Consider the following 22,151-nt stretch of genomic DNA (forward strand, 5'->3'; position numbering starts at 1 on the left):
TGGCAGGGCTGGTCGCACTGCGCTGCTCAATTATCACAATGACACATCGGTCACCGGTATTGTTCCGGAGCAGTGGAAGATCAGCCGCCTGGTTGCTCTCTTGAAGCCAGGAAAGACTCCTTATGAGCTTGCCTCATACCGGCCAGTTGCATTAGCCAGCTGTGTTGGAAAAGTTATGGAACAAATGGTCCTGGCGAGACTCGAATGGTTTCTGGAGAGAAATGATCTTTATCCGAACATGATGACCGGCTTTCGGCGAGGTCGTTCTTCGATTGACAGCGTCATTGACCTCGTTACGACAGTGGAACATGAAAAACATCGACGCCGACTTGTCGCCGCTGTTTTCTTAGACATCAAAGGGGCCTACGACAACATCCTTCATGAAGCCATTCTCGATGCCCTAGATGACTTGGGAATTGGCGGCCGGCTCTATCTGTGGATTGTGAGCTATCTCAGCGGCCGTTTCGTTTACATGTCCACGCCTGACGGAGATACTAATCGTCATCAGGTATGCCGTGGAGTTCCTCAGGGAGGAGTCCTCAGCCCAACGTTATTTAATGTGGCCCTGATTGGCCTGGTGAGCGAACTTCCAGCTCACATCCACATCAGTGCATATGCAGATGACATCTGCATCTGGGCTTCTGGTACAACACGCCCACAACTACGTGCGAGATTACAACGTGCTGTGTCATCTACTTCACGATACATACGGCGTCAGGGTTTGCTCTTAGCTGCTGAGAAATGTGCTGTGGTTGCATTCACGCGAAAATCCGTCTGCCGCTATCCGATCTCCATTAACGGTGTTATAATACCTTATGTCTCCCACCACAGATTCTTGGGCATTATCATTGACCGTGGTTTGTCGTGGTCGAGGCATGTGAATATGTTGAAGCAAAAACTTCATCTGTTTTGCGATGTTCTTCGCTTCGTAGCAGGCATGAAATGGTGCCCCACGGAAGGCTCCCTACTACGACTTTATCAGTCTCTATTTATAGGCTACATTCGATACAGCCTCCCGATACTCTCAAACTTGAGTATTTCCTGGTTACGGACATTAGAGAGCGTTCAAGCGCAGGCACTCAAAATATGCCTCGGCTTGCCACGGCGTGCCTCCAACAAAGGCACAATTGAGGAAGCCCGCGTATACCCATTATCGGTATACCTGTCCCACGAACCACTTCGAGTATATCTACGCTTACTTACACGACACCATTGCCATCCATTGACGTCGGTTCTACATGAGCGGTCGGACAGCAGTTTCACAAGTGCACTCCGCAGCCATCTACCCCACATAACATCAGGCTATGCCCTTCCATATGACCCCGTCAAACCACCGTGGGTGATGGTTCAACCTTCGGTATGCGTGAACGTCCCCGGCATACTAAAGAAATCAATGGTCCCCGTTAACGGACTACAACAACTTACTTTGGCATACATCTGGTCAGAATACCAGACCTATGTTCATGTTTACACAGACGGGTCCGCGTCATCAACGGCATCGACAGCAGCTGTGGTGATACCAGCCCAGCAGATGACTCGAGGTTTCATTCTAGATCATAATTCAGCTTCAACCGCTGCAGAGCTTGTGGCTATACGGGAAGCGATTCGCCACATCTTTGGGGAAAGACCTCAAGAGTGGTGCATTTTCACGGACTCAAAACCCGCGCTGCAAATTTTGAGATGCTTCCTGCGCCACACCGCATATCAGGTTCTGGCACTGCAGATCGCCGAGCTACTTTCATGCGCTCAAGAAAAACACCACCGCATAGTGTTACAATGGATCCCAGGACACTGTGGGCATTGTAATGAGATGGCCGATGCTGAAGCAAAGCGCGCCCTCAGCAATGGCCTGCGAACTGTAGTGCCGTTCTCTAGACCAGACATCACATGCCTCCTGTCGAAATTAATGAGGAGTGCGACGAAAACATACTGGGCCCAGCCAGACGCTCGTCACGTTCGCCTTAAAAGGCTGGATCCCGATATGCAATTTCCTGTTCTGCGTGGAATTCCACGCCCTTACACATGCTTGATACACAGACTGCGACTAGGCGTCGCTTCCACGCGCAAATATTTGCACATAATTGGACGGACAGACTCCCCGGAATGTTCAGTGTGTGGTGTTATAGAGACTATAGACCATGAGCTCGTGGTGTGCCCTGAGTATGCACGCGAAAGACTCACACTGGCAGCCACCTTGAGGCATTTATATAATAGACCACTGTCGGAGGACCTCTTGCTAGGCGCAGGGCCACAGAGTTGTCAGACAACAGAGACAATGCGTGCTTTTTCACGCTTCTTAGGCGACACGGGCCTGGACTCACGCTTGTGATAATCATCTGTGCAATGTGTCCTTTCACCTAGTTACTCCCATTATCATCCTCCATTGTGACCCTCTTTCTTCCCCTCCTCCCCTTCCCTTACGTAGAGTAGCAGGCCAGATGCTCCACATTCCGGCCGACCTCTCCACTTTTTCACATCAATAAACTATTTCTTCTTCTCTTCTCACTGATTCGCAGATGACACATCGGAGAACTAACAATAGGAATCGGATCAGTGCCCGCAAAAATTTGAAGATACCAATTTCGTCAGCATAAAGGATGTAGTGATTTCTACTGACGTTTCAAAAAAAATCTGCTACTAATATTTTTCTGACCTTTGGCAACTTGGCCCCTTGTTTAATGTAACAAAGATGCGGACTCTATGATTGTATAATGGAAAGATGATGCAATGAGCTTGGGAAGTTGTCTTGTTGATTGCCCCGTGCCGTGTTAATAACGTGACGTGTTCGCTGTGTGCTTGATTCCAGTATAGTAAGCGCGTAGATAAATATTTTTTTTACGAATATCTGATAACAAAGCTCGTTTTGCGTAACGAGAACTCATCAGGACTCAACAGGAGCGTCGGGCTTCAGCGTCGATCCGCCAAGAGGCTCCTCAGAAGAAAAACCGCGTCGCAATCCAACGAGCGCGTGGGCCAAGGGATGTGCTGGCCAGAATTTTAGTAACTAAAAGCTGATATGTTTTAAAGAAACATTCACGGCCAGCTAGTGCGTGTAAAGGACCCCATCGAGGGCGAAGTTTATCCAGGTGTAGTAAGAGATCCCTTGAAAAGATTGTAACCCAACCTACATCGGCGAATCGAGTAACTTCAAAAACGAAAGAAGCAGCACCTATACGACGTAGCAAAGAAAACGGCGACTACTAGGCGGTTACTGGGCGACTAGATATCTAGACGACTACTGCAAGAGTAATTCTGTCTATAGCCAACACTAAGCTTGAATCACAGGACACGGAAGACTCTACAAGATATCTGCCGCCGCTCATTGCGCCATATTTTGTTATGTAAGCATGGACTGTGCATTACTTTGTATAATGATAATCGTCAAGCTAGAATCAGCTGATATATTGAATAATTCCAGGGTTAGTTTTTATGATGCTTACCTCCTCGATAATAGTGCTCAACGAAGCGCTTGTTTTCTTGCGCAGGTGACCAGGAGCTTAGGGAATGTATAATTTCTTACGGTCAGTGTGGAGTTCTGTAATTGCAATATTCGCCTTTTTGCACGGCAGCTTTTCAATACATGGCTGTTCAAAGTAGCTCTTTGTATTTGTTCCAGACGGTGGATTGCAGTATCCACCGCGCGTGATTGTGTTTCGTCGTTTACATTTGATAACTGAAGCTAAATATTACGTGAAAATGGACACTCTTTGAGGGTTATATATAAAGAGCGCACTGGAAATGTGGTTATAGTATTGCAAGCGAGATAGTTACGTGACGAGAATATGTATTTGTTGGGCACTAGAAAACGTCGGTTGTTCTTTGCGCAATAAGAATGGTACGAGAAGAAAAAAAAGCGACTAAATAATCTCTGGTATTGCATCCCCAGTCACGCTGAGGAGATGTGGGCGATTTATGTGTTTTGATCGATATGTGCGTAGTAATAGCTGTTTGCGAGCAATAGGCGTGGCCACGATACCACACAATGCGGCAGAGTGTGTGATTCATCCTGAGTATACCGTGTCGTGAGAGGTAAGTTTGGGTGCAATTGAAGGACATTTACTCCATAAAGCGCACCTTTTGATCAAATTCAAGATGGAGCTTCCCATGTATTACATATGTTATGAAAAAGATACCTGCTGATCCATCGCCGCATCTACGACACTGTGACGATATAAACTGGAGGAAAGAACTTACTGTGTGTACTAGTATTAATATTTAATTGGGGGCCTCCATTTTCAGATCCCTCATGCTTTCGCGTTTATCGTCTTCTGAGTGTTCGAGTGTTCTGAGCCGGTCATTCCGGGTTAATGGGGTGTTTCCCATAGCTTCTTGAGAGGCTCTGAAAGCCCGCTTTTGCAGGCTCTCTGCTCGTGCTTGAGATATCGCCTGTTGAGTATAGGCATTCTTACAGTTGTCGGGATATGGAGGGATTGCCGACGGCCCTCTGCCTCGACACACCGATCCCCGCGGTTGGCGCATGCCTACGCATCAACCGCGGTCCGGTACAAGCTCGAGGAAACAATAGACAACCACGTGTACACTCGGAAAGCATTTATTGCGACTGCAACTAACACTTCGAGCAGGCCAGCTAGCTATAGCTGACATCGCTGAGGGTTCCCTCGAAGATAATAATACACTATAGTCGGGTACAACTTTAGAAGACAGGAGAGGCCCCGCCCAGATGACCGAAGCGCAGCAGCCGATTTACTCCGCAACTAAAGAAACAGTCCCGCTGACGCGACTCGCCCCGGCTTGAAGCGCGGGCTGCCATGTTCTCCGCCGGCGGGGACACCGGCCGTCCGGCTCATGACGCAAGTCTGTAGTGCGCACCCATTGGTGGAGACTCGTATGCATCCGCCTTTGAGGGGGTAAATGCCGCTGCCTTCTAAAGTTGTACCCGACTATAGGTAAAGAAGGGCTTCCGACTTACCAACTGGGGAATACGGGGGGGGGGGGGGGGGGGGGGGGCGGCGTTTGCCGCGGCTAGAACGCGGTTGACACCACGTGCGGGAATACGGGAGCGACGGCGCAGACTTCCGCCGTCGCCGCTTGCTGGAAACCAAAGAGCCGGGCGATATCAGTGGGATCTCATGTGACCCACCCGGTGGCGCTGATAGCGCTTGCGATTCCCGCGCGCCGTCCACGGAAGGAAAGTTTGCCCTCTCCCAACTCTCCCTGGCACGCATGCGTTTGACGCGACGTTCGCTGCCCATGCGGCGGTCATGGGACCCGAGGGTCCCCACGCAGTATTACCCACTTACATTAGAGGGACAGGTGGCTCGCCAACCAGGTTACTTTGCATAAGCCTGGCAGGTGGCAGTGGCAGAAGCAGCGTTTACGCTCTAACGCGCTATACCAGCATATGTTCTGCTGTGAAAACTGAAAGAAGTTTTCATGCTTCTTTGTATGAGATATTTCCTTTGAATTTTTAAGGTTATTTGGGCGGGTGTGCCAATATTGAAAACTTTAAATGCGAACTTTATAGTCTTTGCCATTCGATGCGTATTTAATTCGAGGATTTAGTTCGAACACAACTATATGAAGGATAACAGTGCTAGTTGGAGCCTCGACGGAGGGCGACCGACGCTAGTAAGGACTGTTTCGAATAATTCCGCTGCAGGAGAGCCGTGGATGATGTGCAGAGGCACCCGTTCTTGAGTAAACGTATAGTGAAGGCAACAGCTGGTTAATATTTTCCAGTCATTAAAAGAAGGCCTCACTTTAAGGGGATTTGGTTTCTCAATTTAGGCAAAGCAATCTATCATTTCGCCAGTCTCACCATGCTCCCATTCCTTTAGCACAAGTCGCCGTACTATACGTACTATCACACTAAGCACTTCATTTTCGTCCCTCTATGAGCATCTGGTGACGTGTTGTGCCTGCATTTTGTTAAAGAACTGTCACTCTACAGCAGTTAACTGAAAGCAGTAGTTATTTAAAAGCTCCCCAGTTAAAAAGACGTGGAGTTGGGAACATCCAAATATACACATAAGAAATAATATCGCATCATCAGCCTATATTTATGTCCACTGCAGTACGAAGGCCTCTCCCTGCGATCTCCTAATTACCCCTGTCTTGCGCTAGCTGATTCTAACTTGTACCTGCGAATTTCCTAACTTCTTCATCATCCTCGACTGCGCTTCCCTTCTCTTGGTATCCATTCTGTAACTCTAATGGTCCACCGGTTATCCATCCTACGCATTACATGGCTTGCCCAGCTCCATTTCTTCCGCTTAATGTCAACTAGAATATCGGCTATTCCCGTTTGTGCTCTGATCTACACCGCTCTCTTCCTGTCTCTTAAACTTAGGTCCAACAATTTTCGTTCCATCACTCTTTGTGCGGTCCTTAACTTGTTCTCGAGCTTCTTTGTTAACCTCCAAGTTTCTGCCCCATATGTTAGCACCGGTGGAATGAAATGATTGTACACTTTTCTTTTCAACGACAGTGGTAAGCTCCCAGTCAGGATTTGGCAATACCCGCCGTATGCTGCTTAACCCAATTTTATGCTTCTGTGAATTTCTTTCTCATGATCAGGGTCCCCTGTGAGTAATTGACCTAGATAAACGTACTCCTTTACAGACTCTAGAGGCTAACTGGGTGGGGATCCTGAATTCTTGTTCCCTTGCCAGGCTATTGAACATTAGCTTTGTCTTTTGCATATTAATCTTCTACCCCACTCTTATAATTTCTCGTTTAAGGTCCTCAATCATTTGCTGTAATTGGTCCCCATTTCTGCTCAATAGGACAATGTCATGTGCAAACCGAAGGTTACTGAGATATTCGCCGTTGATTCTCACTCCTAAGTATTCCCAGTCAAAAAGCTTGGATACTTCTTCTGTCTCCTTGCCTGACCCCTTTCTTGATAGGTAACCTTCTACTTTTCTTGTTAAAATCCAAGGTTGCTGCGCAATCCTTGTAGATATTTGCCAATACGTTCACGTATGCATGCTGTACTCCTTGGCTACGCATTGCCTCTATGACTATTGGTATCTCTACTGAATCAAATGCTTTTTCATAATCTATGAAAGCCATATAGAGAGGTTGATTGTACTCCGCAGATTTCTCTATTACCTGGTTGATGACATGGATATGATCCATCGTAGAATATCCGTTCCTGAAACCAGCCTGTTCTTTTGGTTGGCTGAAGTAAAGTGTTGCCCTGATTCTATTTGAAATTACCTAGGTGAATATTTTATGCAATACTGAGAGCAAACTAATGGGTCTATAATTGTTCAATTGTAAAACGTCTCCCTTCTTATGGATGAGTATAACGTTGGCTCTACTAGCGCCAACGCTATACTCATCCTTCAAGTGTACCACTTCAAGTACGACTTCAAGTGTACCAGAAAGCTGTACCAGCTTTCTGGTACACTTGAAGTCGTGAGGCATTTCAGTATTAAGGCTGTCCTTGATTAAATCGACTTCTATTTCATCTTCTCCAGCAGCTTTTCTTCTGGTAATGTCTTCCCTCTGACTCTTAAAAATGACGCTTATATATATTATTTCTCATGAAAGACATGCGAAATAATATATATAAGCGTAATTTTTTTCTACTAAAGGAACCCCGCGCAAACTTTAATAAAGATGTGTCTAAAAAGTGAGCCAGTATTTAATCTACAATTCGATAATTCAAGGTACTTTTCCTCGAATATTTTTATAAGATTTTATTCTGAAAAATGTCATCATGCCGACACTCCTAGGTAATCTCAGTTAGCTTCTTCTAGAGTGAAAAATCTGAATTAGCTGGATGAGGTTGCCTTGGCAGTCCGCGAAACAGCGTTCACATTGAGTCTGTACCAGTTCAGTAGACAAGAACAAGTCTCAATCTCTCCAATTTCCCGTGATACGCAGATACCTGCTGGGCGTCCCACTACGTTATAGATAATATCGGTGCTTGCATCAGAAAATCGCTGAATGCTAAGAGAAACGCCGAAAGTAGCTTCAAATGACCTGCGTAATAAAGTACATGCGACAGTGCTTTATTTGGTGAATATTTATTGGTACATGTGACACATAATTTCAACATTACATGTGCTGCATTTCCAGTGCTATTTGACAAACATGCAAGAAACTCTGGTTGTTTCTTTCGACAACCGAAGACTCGCTTACACTCTTCGCCAGACAGGTCTACAGGGCTCAGAAGATATTAGGCGTTGACTGAGGTGCTCTACTCTAGGTGCTTTGAGTGGAGTGATTTGAAAGCAATGAGCCGACATTTTTGCTGCACACAGTAGTTGGGATTCCTACCAGATATTATTTAGCTGAATGTTGTAATGAAGCAGTTGTAATGAAGCACAATTGCAATACAGCAAGTACCTCTGTGGGTTCGTGATTCTTGAATGTACCAGTACTCTCTTGAGAATTCCGCCCGGTAAGCCTTTCGGATTTCTCGCGCTCGCTATTCTACCTGCAAAATGCCTTCTGGCAGTTGCTGTTCTGCGTTGTGTACGATGTCAGTGCTCTGTACACACTTGGATATTTTTTTCGAGCGTCCGCAGTGAATTGCGCAAACGCATTTCAGTGAAGCAGCACTGCAACCAATATAGCCCTCGCGTGTGCTAGCACAGCAGCCGACAGCCCACTCGATAAGAAACGTGGCTATTGACAAAGAGCATCCTGCAATCCACAAGATCATCGTGAACTCATGAGGGAAGAACGCCCGCTTGTCTTCTATCGAATCACGCTGCTCACTTCCAAGGGCTCTTCCATCTCGCAACGCCCAGCCTGTCTCGAACACGCGCCTTAGCAGCGCATCGTAGGCGAACCGGTAAGGGTAGTTTTTCCGCATGCATGTCGACACGACTGCGTTGCTAATTGCTTCGTCGGCTTTGATGACTGCACGCCCGAATAGTTGGAGGCGTCGGCGCTCGGAAAGTGTTGGCGCGATGTAAGTCGCGTTTCCATTGACAACGTCTGGCAGGCAGGCGGGAGTCAAGTTTTCTGTGTAGACGTAGTATTTGGAGGAACCTCGTTTCGCGACGAAGAGAAAATCGTAGAGGAAGTGCTCGAGCTTGTGGAGGAAAAAAGCCGTCTCGTAGTCCATGCACGGAGACATAGTTTCATCGGCGAAGGCATTTCTTAGGTCGGTGACGGTGAATGTGCCTAACGAAGGTCTCTCGATCGCCAACGACGAAGTGAAAACACACTGTGCGTATACTACGAGACAGACGGAGCCGAGGAGCCACGCCGAGAGCAGCACTCGCCTGGCGTGAGACCGAACTGATGTTGGATCTAACTCAGCACCTTTTGACGCGAGGCTGGACAGCACGAGTGTTAGGGGACCTTCCACCGGCTCTTCCAGTTTCCTTCGCGTATATAACAGGAACACAGTCACCAGCAAAACTTCCATCACGAGTACCAACGCCGCCAAGGAGGCACCCATAATTGTGGAGTTCGTGTCGAATGCGAATACTCGCGTAAGACTTTGAGAAGAATGGGGGATTAGGCCCTCTTGAACGTAAAAGGAAACCTGTGTGTGCGTGACCGGCGCGGGTATGAAGCATCGCTTCGTCGTCCGGTCGCTCAGGTACGGTGTGGTAAGTATGATATCTGAGCGTTCGACTTCGTTCGCCTCCAGGTTCTTCACAGACAACTCTTCTATCCATGCCACGGACGCGCCTACAGCAGTGAGGATTTGTTCGACTGACGATAGGTCCGGCTTTTTGTGCCTTTCAAGCGTCGATGTAAAACGTCCCGCAATGAGAGTCTTGCCACGAAGCTGACTCCAGGACAACCTAGTCGACGATATGGGAAATTCATCAAATCCCCTTATCTCCACCTCGGACACGCAGGTAACGTACTCGACATGTCGCCTATACTTTGGGCATGTCGTCTCCATTTCCTTGTGCGGCATTAGAGCAATAACCAAGAAGTACGTGTAGAAAAGTTTGACAATCTTGAAAACGATGTAATTTTCTTCAAGCCAATCGAGATCCAGCACCAGCGGATATGTGATGCGACGTTCACCGGCATCAGCAAGGACCTTCGAATTGCTCCAGTGGCCACAGAGGGTAATCGTAGTCACATTTGGCAGTGTCTTCACGATCTCTGCCTCAAGCCTGGGATCTTTTTGAAAACAGTACAGCACAGCGCTTAGAGGCTCGCGAACGTTGTTCTGTATTTCGCGGAAAGCGTAGCCAACGTTTCGAATCAGACGAGGGTCAATTCCCGTCGTCGTAAGAAGCATGGTTGAGACGATGGTTAGCAGGAAGGGAAGCTGGACAGCGCAATCCAATTTTACGAGCGCCCTCATTTCTCACGACGGTTGAAGGCAATGAATTGCTTGGCGATGTCTACACTACGCTGTATTTGGGGCCACGGTCCACCTGCGAAGGAAATAAGGATAACTCACACAATTGATTTTGAAAAGTGGTATCCCGTATAATTGCATCTTTTAAGTCACTGGTGATAATGGAATTTTAAGGAAGGGGGAGTTGGACGGGGAAATGGGGGGTTTGAAATATTAAAGAGAAGCAGAACAGCAAAGGAGTGAAGCAGGAGGCTTTGTTTCGTGAAATGGACGGGCCTTTGTCAAGGCGAAAGCCATGTTCTTTCGCTTAGTTTATGCGCAGTGTTCGCTCTTAAGGCGAGAAGCATAAGCGGTTAAAAGAAGACATGGGAAGGTTGTTCCCCCTAACCCGACTGAACAGGAGAGCTAAGCAATTTTAGGATAAACGGACATGTTTCAACCACGAACCAAAAACTGCCAAAGTCGCCCAATGACCGATTCAAGCTGCGAATTCAAAGAATTTGTTGCTCCGTAAACAGTTTGTTGAATTTTGAATTCTACAGTGACCCTCCCCCTTTTATCGGCCCAGAAATTATGTTGTCATATGTAATACTGAACGTCTATGTACTCCAATCACGAGGCAAGAATATCCTAAGGGAGCTCTAGAATATATTTGTTATACTGATAAAAACTACATTCAATAACACGTAACCTTTTGTAGTCTTGCATGTAGTCAGAACATCTACCCAGGCATAGGCCCTATTTTCTTTTGTTTTTCAGTTTTTACAGGAGATGTGTTCTCCTAAATTATCTTCTTTATTACCATTAGTCATTGTACTTAAACGTGGTTTACTACGTTTAATACTGTATTTATACGTGTAAGGCCCGCACCGCCACATTGGAGTGCGAAAATTAAAAAAAAAAACTCCCAGAGTTTCACTATGTGTGACATGCGTACCCGCGTGCTGGCTAAATTCTGCGAGCTGCTACTGGATCGCACTAGTCCGGCTAACTATGGCATTATCATCCCTGTATGTCGCACTCGGCATCAAACGGGCCAGTTTTGTGGCTGACTCCGACAAAACGGGGCTGATTATAGGCCTAGCTGGTTGGTGCGGCTGGCAGCAAGCCGTTTCGGAATATTTGTACTAGTAGACCTCATCGGCGGTCGTGCATGAGATCACGTGCAGAGCGTTGACTGAAGGCGGGGTGTGGATTGGTTGGCGATGAGCTGTCCACAAGTGTGAGGGATTACCTAGTACGCACGTGTGTACATTAAGCTAATAGAGATTCAAGCTGATTTTTCACAGCACAGCCTAAGCGGAAAGTTGGAAGAATCAAGGTTGCGTGTGCAGTATTGGCACCTCGCTAAAAACGATAGAAGGAATACTAGTGCCAGTGTTCTCGTAAAACAAAATGGGGGTGTAGGGATACTTGCATATGTAAAACTTATTTGCCCATGGCTCGAAAAATTTTATATGCTGCCAAGGTTTAAAAAGAACCAATCAAATATGGGCAATATTTTGAAGTGTGTCATTTAATAAGAAGTCTCGGAATTTTTTGTTGCAAGTGCTCGAAAGGAACTGCTTTGCCAGATATTGACTTGTGATTTCGCCACGTCACACAAGTCCGCAGTCTTTCAAACTTCGGTAAGCGTTAAGGAACCGCCGGTGGTGAAAATCGATGCGCAAGACATCCAGTATAGCGTCTTTCATAGCAATAGTGTTGCTTTGGAACGTTAAAGAGATATAATCAAAAATAAATACTTGTCGGAATTAGGAAGAAACAGTCATCAAATAAAATGAATAAATAATTTCCGCTATTCGTAACGATACTTGCACAAACGTTTAGTATATTTACGTGAATAAATGTTTTGTTGATTTGATTAAGCTTATTTATCCGGCGAGCTCTCTATAACTTAGTGTTCTTGCACCATAATTAGGACCAAATGAATATGTTTTTACAGATTTTTAGCGTTTTAGTTTGACGTATGGCTTGGGTAATCATATTCTGTGTTTTAAGTGACATCCACCGCTACTAATAACGGCCAAATAAAAACGTCACCCTGCCCTGTTTGCTGTTGATAGCCTGGGTCTAGACATCTTCAGATAAAACGTGTCTGCACCCAGATTATCAACAGCAAAAGTGGATCTGCAAGAAAAGCAATACCTTGCGTTTTTAAACTGCGTATTACGAAAACGTATTTACCATTTAAATATAGAACATTACGACTGTTTATATCACCTGAAAAGTAAGTATTTTCAGCGTGGACACATACAAACTGTATTTGACTACTGCATTTCATGAATCCAAACGTCAGCTATATTTGCTGAGGAAGGAACGTTTTCATAATGGATTGACAGTCAGTATAAGTTATACCTTAACTCTGGATGGTCTTGAATGAAGTGAAGCTACGTAGCAGCAGAGTGAACGTGCCTACCTTTTGCATCACCCGACGCCAGATGTAGGCGAGACGATCGAATGACTGCAACAAAAGCACTCCTCGCAAAAGTCATTGACTCAGCTTTATTCTTGCGAAATGTCAACATTTTTTCCGCGCAAATTTAATCTGAAAAGTCTACACGTCTCTCTCCGGCCAACGCTCACTTTCGCAGCGAAGTTTGCTATGAAGGCGTTTTCCTGTAGCGCGATGTTGTGCTGCGGTTAGAAGATACCACGGTAACCCTCGAAAAATTGCTTTTCCATGATCAACCGACCTGTGTTCCAGAAGTTTGAATCTTCATACGAGATAAAAAAACAAGAACCCACGTTGTTTTTACATCGCAAATGGCAAGAAACAGGTCTTTTCACATGGATCGTTTTACATACATATACTGTCGGCCCAACAAGAAACGGTGACCTAAATGCATCGATCGCTTGTACTTTAACAGTGGAAAAGCAAGGCCGGACAGCAATCTGAATCAATTTAGCTGTAGTAGTGTCAATATTAAAATAAGCAGCGCCACATTACAGGCAGCCGAAATGGTTGAGAACAGAGCAACATTGATGCAAATGTGCTTAAAACAATATTTGGTTATGTGCCCCTCAGTCACACATAACACTATATACCTTATACGCACTATCGACAAAAAAAGTGTTCGGACCAAGGGATCTGACAAAAAGCTGAATATTTCTGCAGCCTGGTATTCCCATTTCCAGGCTCTACTAGTATATGCGAACAACATTGTGAACTACGGTTTTACTGGCTACTTTTAAAGGTTGCTCGGATATTTCGCGTTTTCTGAGATCCCGTGGTCCGTAAACTTTTTTTGTCGATAGTAGATATGCAAGAAGAATATATATCTGTATTTTTATATGACATATAAAAGTAGACTACCGAATAACATTTACCTTCCAGCACATTCTGACTAAGCAATTTACTGCGCGAAGAATTACTAGGAGGATCAAGCCGCTCTTTCCAGTGCACTCTAAGAAGAGTGCGCATTATGCAGGTTATAATGAATGCTTGTTAAGAAATTTTGCCGTAGAATCCATCTCACAATTCTTCTTCTTCTTTCTGGGGTTTTACGTGCCAAAACCAGTTTTGATTAGGAGGCACGCTGTAGTGCAGGGCTCCGGAATAATTTTGACCACGTGGGTTTCTTTAACGTGCACTACAACGCAAGCACACGGGCGTTTTTGCATTTCGTTAAATTTATCCTCCATCGATATGCGGCCGCCGCGGCCGGAATTCGATCGCGCGACCTCGTGCTCAGCAGCGCAACGACGTAGCTGACTGAGCCACCCCGGCGGGTCCATCTCACAATGACTGTCGATGGTCATGCGTTAGCATCGAATCAATATAGCGACACGGCTAATTCCCACCGTCGAAACGAATTACGCACGAGGTGTGCACTGCAGCCGGATTTCCCTTTCGCGCTTCCCTTAAGTACACTCGACGCCGTTTAGGGCCGCCGACACAAAGCCTGCATGGGGCTAGAGTGTACTAGATTGCGGGAGTGGGTCCAACGAGGGCTCTGCGCTGAGGCATGTTCTATTGAAAATCCAGGTGGCGCCACCATCACTTTCTTCCAACGAGCAGCCCGCTCGCCGGCCGGAAGCTTGTCGCGTCGGAGACCCTACCGCAGCTGCCTGGAGCTTTGACAGGCGGATACTCGGTGGCGGTAACACTGAGATTATTCCCCACCGATCTATTGTGAATGAAATGGAAAACAAGCGGCGAAAAGAACGCAAATGACGCTACAACGATGGTGCCTCGAGCAGACGACAGCTACTCAGCCTGCGAGCTCGCCTCAGCCAATGAGCGCTGCCGAAACAGCCGCAGCCAACGTTTATTGGCCGGAGATTCAGAATAAGGCGACGGCAGCGCCGCCACAGTTTCCGCGTTTTTTGCTTCACCATCGGCGCTTGCTAAGGCGTCCGCTGGACCCACTCCCCCATTCTATACACTGTAATGTGGCCTTCGAAATGCATGGCGCGGCGATATGCTCGAACGCTGATAAACGCGTCATGTGGCAACCGGATTCCTCTCTCGTCATTATTGTAGGAAACGCTGAGCCATCTTGCGGCGATGCCGCGAAGTCCGCGTGTGGACTCCGAGATAAAAGGTGTGGTTCGCCGGTGCCGGCGAACGCTGAGAATGGTTGTTCCCTCTAATGCCACATACCCCATGGCGGATACTCATTGACCCAAGTTGTCGGGGGGTTCATGAAAGAGCGGCACATACGCAGTGCATTTGTGGCGCAGCCTGCCAACGTGTCGCGTTGCGGTGCTTGAGGAAAAATTGGGACGTGTGTTTGACTCCGCTCAGCAAAAGATAAACTTAACATGTTTAAATTATCTAATAAGTGCATAAGATAATTTAAGCCATTGCAGAGCGGCACATTCCCACTGGCACATACCGAGTTTGCCAAGTTCGCATTAAAGAGTTTCATTGAAGACCACCGCTGACGGAGTGGCACGTACCCAGTACAGAAAGTCAGTGCCGGAGTTCTCTAAAACAAAGGTACCTACCCAGTCCGATATCTACAGTGACCAATGTTCGCGTGAAAGAGGTTCGTTGAATTGCTGTACGTATGTGGACGTTGCCTCAGACTCGGTGTTGGTGTTGTCCCATTGGTTTGGTTCGAACCCTGTTCTTGCAGCACAGCAATACAATGCGCTGCCCATTCGACTACGGACTACCCAGTGACCAAGGAAGGTGGAAAAACGGGTAGACAAAAACGTACATAGATACATGGCCCCTAATAAGTTATTGAAATACCCTGGTATAGCCAACCCAAAAATATGCTCGGGGGCACAGGGACACAATTTTTAATGCGTTAGCAGTGTTAGGTTACATTACGCCTTTTCTTATCTATTTATGATGGTATTTATGTATATTGTCACGTTGTAGTGACGGTGGTAAAATCCCTCGCAAAACTGTAAATCACGAAACTAAAGGTCCGTTTATAGTCCGACGTAACGCGAGCGCGCGCACGCTACGTCACGTTGGCGGAAACGAACCCCTGTTGTGCCATAGCACCTGCCATCATCGCCTCCCGTCCCTCTGGGTCCCGTCGACGAGTCGCCAAGGGGACGCGACGACACAATACGACAGGGGTGCGTCAGCAGCCGCCCCGCCTGGGCCCTCCCGACGAGTCGCCAAGGGGACGCGACGACACAATACGGCGCGGGCGACGTCAGCAACCGTCCCGTCTTCCTCCTGTCGACGAGGAGCCGCCGCCAAGGGGATTTAAGGAGGAACCGGCCCATTGTTAAGCCAGAGAGTCGCCACCGGCCGCCCCGTCGGTCTGGTGCGCTCTTACCAGCTCTTACTGCTTTGACCAGCTATCCCCAGCTAATGGCAGCTATTACCAGCTATTACCTGCTATTCCTGCTATATCTGTACATATTTGTACATATTGTATAAAGCTTTCGTCTCCTCTTCGTCTGCTCCAAGACTCAGTCTCTCGTCCCTGACCCCGAGTCACAATAGTGGATGGCAGCTATGGGATTGGCGAACCAGTATCTGAACAGCGGATGGCAAGCTGCGAGATACGAGGACCGAAGACGCCTGCTACACCGCTCGATGGCAGCTACCAGATCGACCGGCGTCAACCACTTTGGCTGGGTGAGTGCCCGATGTTTGCTTTTCATGTCGCCAGACCTCTCTAGCACAGGCAGATGTTAGTAGAGTCTTTTGTTTTGGTAGGCTATTATTTGAGTATTTTGTTGTTTTGTTAGGCTATGGATGGTAGGCTTGGCAGGAGTTTAAGGTAAGGGTAAATTTTGTGGGCAAGCAACACGAGGAACGAGATCGCGATGGAAGAATTCCAAGTTCAGGACCTTATTCAAATTTGCGAGGAGTTGGGCATTTCCGCCGGCTCCGAAAAAGCAAGGAAAGCGATTCTCGACGTGATGCGAGCGGAGGACGTGACGATCGAGGAAGCCGACGAGGCTTGGGAAATGATTGTGGAGCGAAAGCTGGAGGCAAAGGAACGCGAGCGACGTGAGAGGCGCGAGCTAGAAGGAAAGGAGCACGAAAGTCCCCAGGAAAAGGCGCGAACGCCGTCAAGAGATTCAAACGTGGGCATGGCGCACAGCTCGATACCATCTCCACAATTTCAAAACAGGCGAGAGCATTGTTACTTTTCTTGCGGACTTTGAAAAAGTTTGCGAGAAAGAAGGTGTCAACCGGGACCTCTGGTCCGAGCGGTTGATCCTGTTGCTTCCTCGTAGACTCTTGTGCGTTCTGGAACGCCTGCTTGATGAAGAGAATCGGGACTACGATGAGGCTAAGAAGGCTTTGTTAAGGCATTTTGAAGCTGTAAGTCAGGCCGACTGCGAAGGCCAAGGTGATAGCGAAAATGCCGAGCTTGCCGAGGACAGGCCGCCTAGTGAAATGGTTACTAGCCCAGGATGTGTAGGAGATGAAGTGGTGCCATTGGCGCACACGCTATGTGACGGGCACGAACACGATGTTGTTTCGCCGTCTAGAGAGGCCGCTTTGGGAAAGGTGTCCGACAGTGGCTCTTTTGATTTAGATAGTAGCTACAAGGCGAAGCCTGTCGATGAGAGACCGCAGGGCAAGCCGGCTAGATCAGGTGGCGTCGGATGCAGTTATGTTCTGTTAGAAGTACAGACATCTAACGACGACCACGAGGCTAGCTTGGTTTTGCCGCCCGGAGCTATGTCGTTGCGACGAGAAGGCAGGGCACCTGCGAGTACGAGTGCCGAGACCGCAAGCTTTGTGAGCCGCGCCGAGGGCAAACGACGAAGGCGCAAGCCGAGAAAGTCGGACTCAGGCGGCGATACGAGGCAGGTCAAGTGCTCCAACAGCCAAGCCGTTAGGAAAAAGCGGAGCATGGTGAGCCCGAAGCTTAGGCGGCTGCTGCGATCTATAATAGGCGTGACGCGCGTCTGTAAAGCCAGGATTTCTCGGGAATTCAGACGCCGCAAATGCCACCGGTTCACAGCGATGTCAAGGAGTTGAAAGCAGAGGAACGTAGCGAAGCATTTGGTATGCTTGATAGTCTGCTTTAATTCCCACTCCCTTCCTGGGGGAAAGACAAGCGACTGCCCAGCGGTCAAAGGGACAGCGTGCACGCGGGTCCGTGAATGTGTCGCTGTCGCAGTATTTGGAGGCCGCGGGTCGAAAGTCGCAGGTGCTTCGGACATATCAGCTTGGTTGTGGTGTCGCGAGTGGACAACAAGTAGAGCCGAGAATGGGCGACCCGCTCGAGCGCGTCTGAAAGGGCGTGTTTGCGAACACCACGCATTTTGAAAGCCAAGGCATTTTGAAAGCACCTTCTGTTATTTGTCCTTTAGTATTCATTTTTATTCTTCTTTGCGTTAAAGTTCAGTCAGGTGTTGAGCGTATGAAAGGTTGGATGTGCAGGGAAGAGCGCATCTTTTATGCTCTGGTCCCTTTTGTTCGCGACACACCGACATTTTTTTAGTTTGTTAATCATTTTCCTGAGAACTGATTGCTGAACGCTCAAGTAGAGAAAGCGTCAGTGCTTTCACGTTTTGTTGTTTGTTCGTATATCTAGGTTAGGAAAAGCCTAAATGCTTAATTTCGATTGTGACTTGTTATTGTGTTGTACGTGTTAGTTTTGTCAGTGCAGAATTTGGACTCACCTTTGCTTTCATGTCGTTAGTGTGAGTTCTAGTTTTAGTATTTGGTTTTTGTTTGTTTTTTTGTTAGGACCGCTTCTGTGCTTTAAAAATGTGGTGCTCGTTTTGCCGAGTGCATTTTGACAGCACTAAGTGGGGGGGGGGGGGGGGGGGGGGGCTATTTCTTTATGCGGTGACAGTTGTCGGGTTTAATTCCGTGCTTTTAAGGTGGCGCCCAGGCGCAAAGATTAGCTGCGCTCAGCCTTTGCGTCATGGCTTTCGGGGGCAAAATTAAGTCATCTTCGGCAACCTTGATCTTTGCCATCCCGCCCGCATTACAGTTGAGAATCGCTTGCGACGTAATTCTGATTTGATTAAGACTCGCGCATTGACAATTAAAGAAAAAAAAGGGGAGGTCCGTATCTCGAATTTCTCTCTCAGATACGTGTCTCGTGTTGCTCGGGATTTTTTTTTGTTGTTTTGTTTTGTTTAGCGTAGCCAGATCTCGGAAAATGCTTTGTTCGATGATTTTGGTCTGGCGATTTGAGGAGCATTCGGAGGGTGCTTGCGTTGGCCGGAGTGGTTTGGCGTTGTTGATTCTCGGTCGTTCCAGTGGACATAATCAGGGCCGAGCAGCAGGAAAGACCACCGGCGGGAAAATCAGCAAAGCCTGTACCTCCATCGACGACGTCGCTCAACCGGCGCATCCAATCTTCCGAGCTGCGTCGGACAGCTCGACCTCTGGATGCATTGTCTGGCGGCGGGGGTGCTGTTGTGCCATAGCACCTGCCATCATCGCCTCCCGTCCCTCTGGGTCCTGTCGACGAGTCGCCAAGGGGACGCGACGACACAATACGACAGGGGTGCGTCAGCAGCCGTCCCGTCTTCCTCCTGTCGACGAGGAGCTGCCGCCAAGGGGATTTAAGGAGGAACCGGCCCATTGTTAAGCCAGAGAGTCGCCACCGGCCGCCCCGTCGGTCTGGTGCGCTCTTACCAGCTCTTACTGCTTTGACCAGCTATCCCCAGCTAATGGCAGCTATTACCAGCTATTACCTGCTATTCCTGCTATATCTGTACATATTTGTACATATTGTATAAAGCTTTCGTCTCCTCTTCGTCTGCTCCAAGACTCAGTCTCTCGTCCCTGACCCAGAGTCACAATACCCCTCTATAGTCGAGCGCACCGGCGCAGCCAACATAACCGGCGGCTTCCGACGTGCCCCGACGGGCCCGGCGCTGAATTGGCTCCTGACCCATTCGCGCGTTGGTCGAGCCGACTGCGCTAACCCACAATGCATTTCGCGCGAAGAAATAAAGGCGCCCACGCCATAGAGTAACATACCAGGATAAGAGAGGACACTTATGGCGAATTCCATTGGGAGAACAGGAGCACTCAAAAGCACGCTGAAAGTGCTCGTTCCAGAGGCGACGTGTTTCAGTGGTCAAACAGGAGTGGGAGCGCCGTCATCCAGTGGTAGAACAAGAGCAGTTTCGCGGCGCCGAGAGCAGCTGGGAGCAGTCCGGACTGCTCTCGCTTGAAAAGCGGAGTACGGAGGAAGTCACGTGGCTTAAACGGTCATATCCTCCTCATTTCTTTTTATTTTGCTTCAGCCGGCGCGCGCGGCGGCAATGGCGGCAGCCTAGCGTGGTTTGTGTTTTGACACTGCTGATTTTGACGTCGGTGATACGAGCGAGCTTCGCAGCGATTTAGCGACAGATCCTGGCATTTCTAGTCCGCCTTGCTTCTCGTCGGATGCGCGGGGGACAGCGGCAGCAAAGCGTCGTCGCCTTGCTGAAGTGCTTGAGACGCTCGACGGTGACAGCAGCGAAAGCTGCTAGAGCTCAACTTGAGATGATCTTCGCAGGCGGAAACGTTGAGGAATGCGTCGGCGCTGCACAAAAGTATGTAGTACGTGGTACAGCGTTAAGCCCGACAGATTACAAGATGATCAGGCGTGTTTTGCCGCTCTCCTGCAGAGAATGGTGGGACGTTGATTGCTTTAGTCACGTGGTACATTTCTCCTCACAAGTCCCCCTCCCACCTGCTCTCCGAATGCACGCCGTATTCCAGTGGCGGGTCGAGTGTGCCTGCTCTCACTGCGCTGTCACCCGACTCCGCACTGCGCGGCGCCCTGCTCCTCTTCTCCCAATGGAATTCGCCATTAGAGAGGACTGCGGCCGATTTTGGTTCGCAGCACACCTAGCGGGTCTGTGGATTCTACACAGACTCAGAGATTGGCACCGCATAAAAACAAATCTTGAAGGCTATCTTCCGGTGATTAGAAAAATTGCACGGCCTCCAAGATTGCTTCCATATGAGTGCTCAGCCCAAAGGCTATATTACGGTTGTTTTTTTTTTATTTTTGTTTTTTACGCGTTGCTTGCATACATCGAGTGGCTTCGTGAAAACTGTGCCGCCAGAGCAGCAAGCACACGATGGCACTGTGTTTATGCAGACATTTTAAATAAACATGACAAGTGTTGGAAGAGACGAAACATTTTATTTTCAAGTCACATTCTCAGCAAGCACATGCACACTTTTTTTTTCGCAACTTTCGATGAACGCAAGCACAGAAAGATGGTTGCACTGCAAAGTGCAAGACATGCCAATACAGGTGCCGTATGTTGAAAATAAATTTCACAAAAGGAATAAACAGGCGATATTATGAAAAACCCCACGTAGCAGTAAAACTGCAGAAGACAGCATTAGCATTAAAGAGGAAAACAACGCTCGTCCTTTGAAGCCTAACCTTTCTTATTAAGTGGTAGTTTCGGGCTGCATAGCAAGCAAGGAATGAAGGCTGCTCACTGCAGTTGTCAGCCAACCACGCTCTCTCCCTGTGCTGCCGTTGTTACTGCACATCGCAACACAGCAGTAATTCCCGTAGTACTTGACTAGGGTCTTCATGACCTGAAAAAAAAGTATTGGTTATGTCTTCTCTCCCGCCCTCGCACAAATTTTCACCTACGCACTTCACATCGCCCTTTCGCGAAAAGCGTCACGTGCAATTGCTGCAGCTAAAAAAAAAAAGGAAGCAACCTTCGGCGCCATGCATGCGCTACTGAGGCAGGAGTCTTTATTCAGAATACGTCGTAGCCACAGCTTACGAATATACTTCTCAATTCGCAAGTTCTCTCTAATTGCACTCGTAACAATGGCTTCAAGCCATCTGCGCAAGCCACGAATAACTATCCTAAGCATAACTGCATGCTTTCACACAATTACACACACGTGCATTGAATTCAGATTACGTATACCGGCGTGTGCCGACTCCCTTTCTCGCGCCAAGAAACGATTTTCTCGCAAACGTGCTGCGCAGCATTCCAAATTGCTGTTTCTTACATAATGTGAAGCAATCCACCAACATCATGCGCGAAGTGAAGAACACAAAAAATATCTCGGCGCCGAACAGCACAATGCGACAAATGTCTACTTACGGCTGAAGTGACAAATACATAAGCGATTTGTGAAGTAATGAAGGGAAAAAAGAACGTAATGAAGGCCGTCTTACCAAGCAGCAGCCAAGCAGACAGACGTTCTGGCAGACGAAGCCAGCAAAGACCACGCAGACGTTATCGCACATCTTTTGTAGCGTCGCCTTGCCTGATCACACCATGGCCGATATTTTGTAGCAATGCGTTATTCTTTATTCTATATAGTAGTCTTATCATCCACCGCTCACGGCCGGCTGATCCCGTTGATAACGTCTACGTCTATAGCCACATATACAAGTAGACGTATAGTGCACTATAGAAAAGTTGCTACAGTAGATAACTAGTACGCGCGTTTCCTTGGAGACAGGGAGTGCTGTATTGCCCTCTAGCGGGCGGCATGAAGCTGCGTAGCTCGGCCGCTTTTAGG

The sequence above is a fragment of the Dermacentor silvarum genome, chromosome 7 (assembly GCF_013339745.2).
Source record: "Dermacentor silvarum isolate Dsil-2018 chromosome 7, BIME_Dsil_1.4, whole genome shotgun sequence".
In the NCBI taxonomy this organism is placed as follows: Eukaryota; Metazoa; Arthropoda; class Arachnida; order Ixodida; family Ixodidae; genus Dermacentor; species Dermacentor silvarum.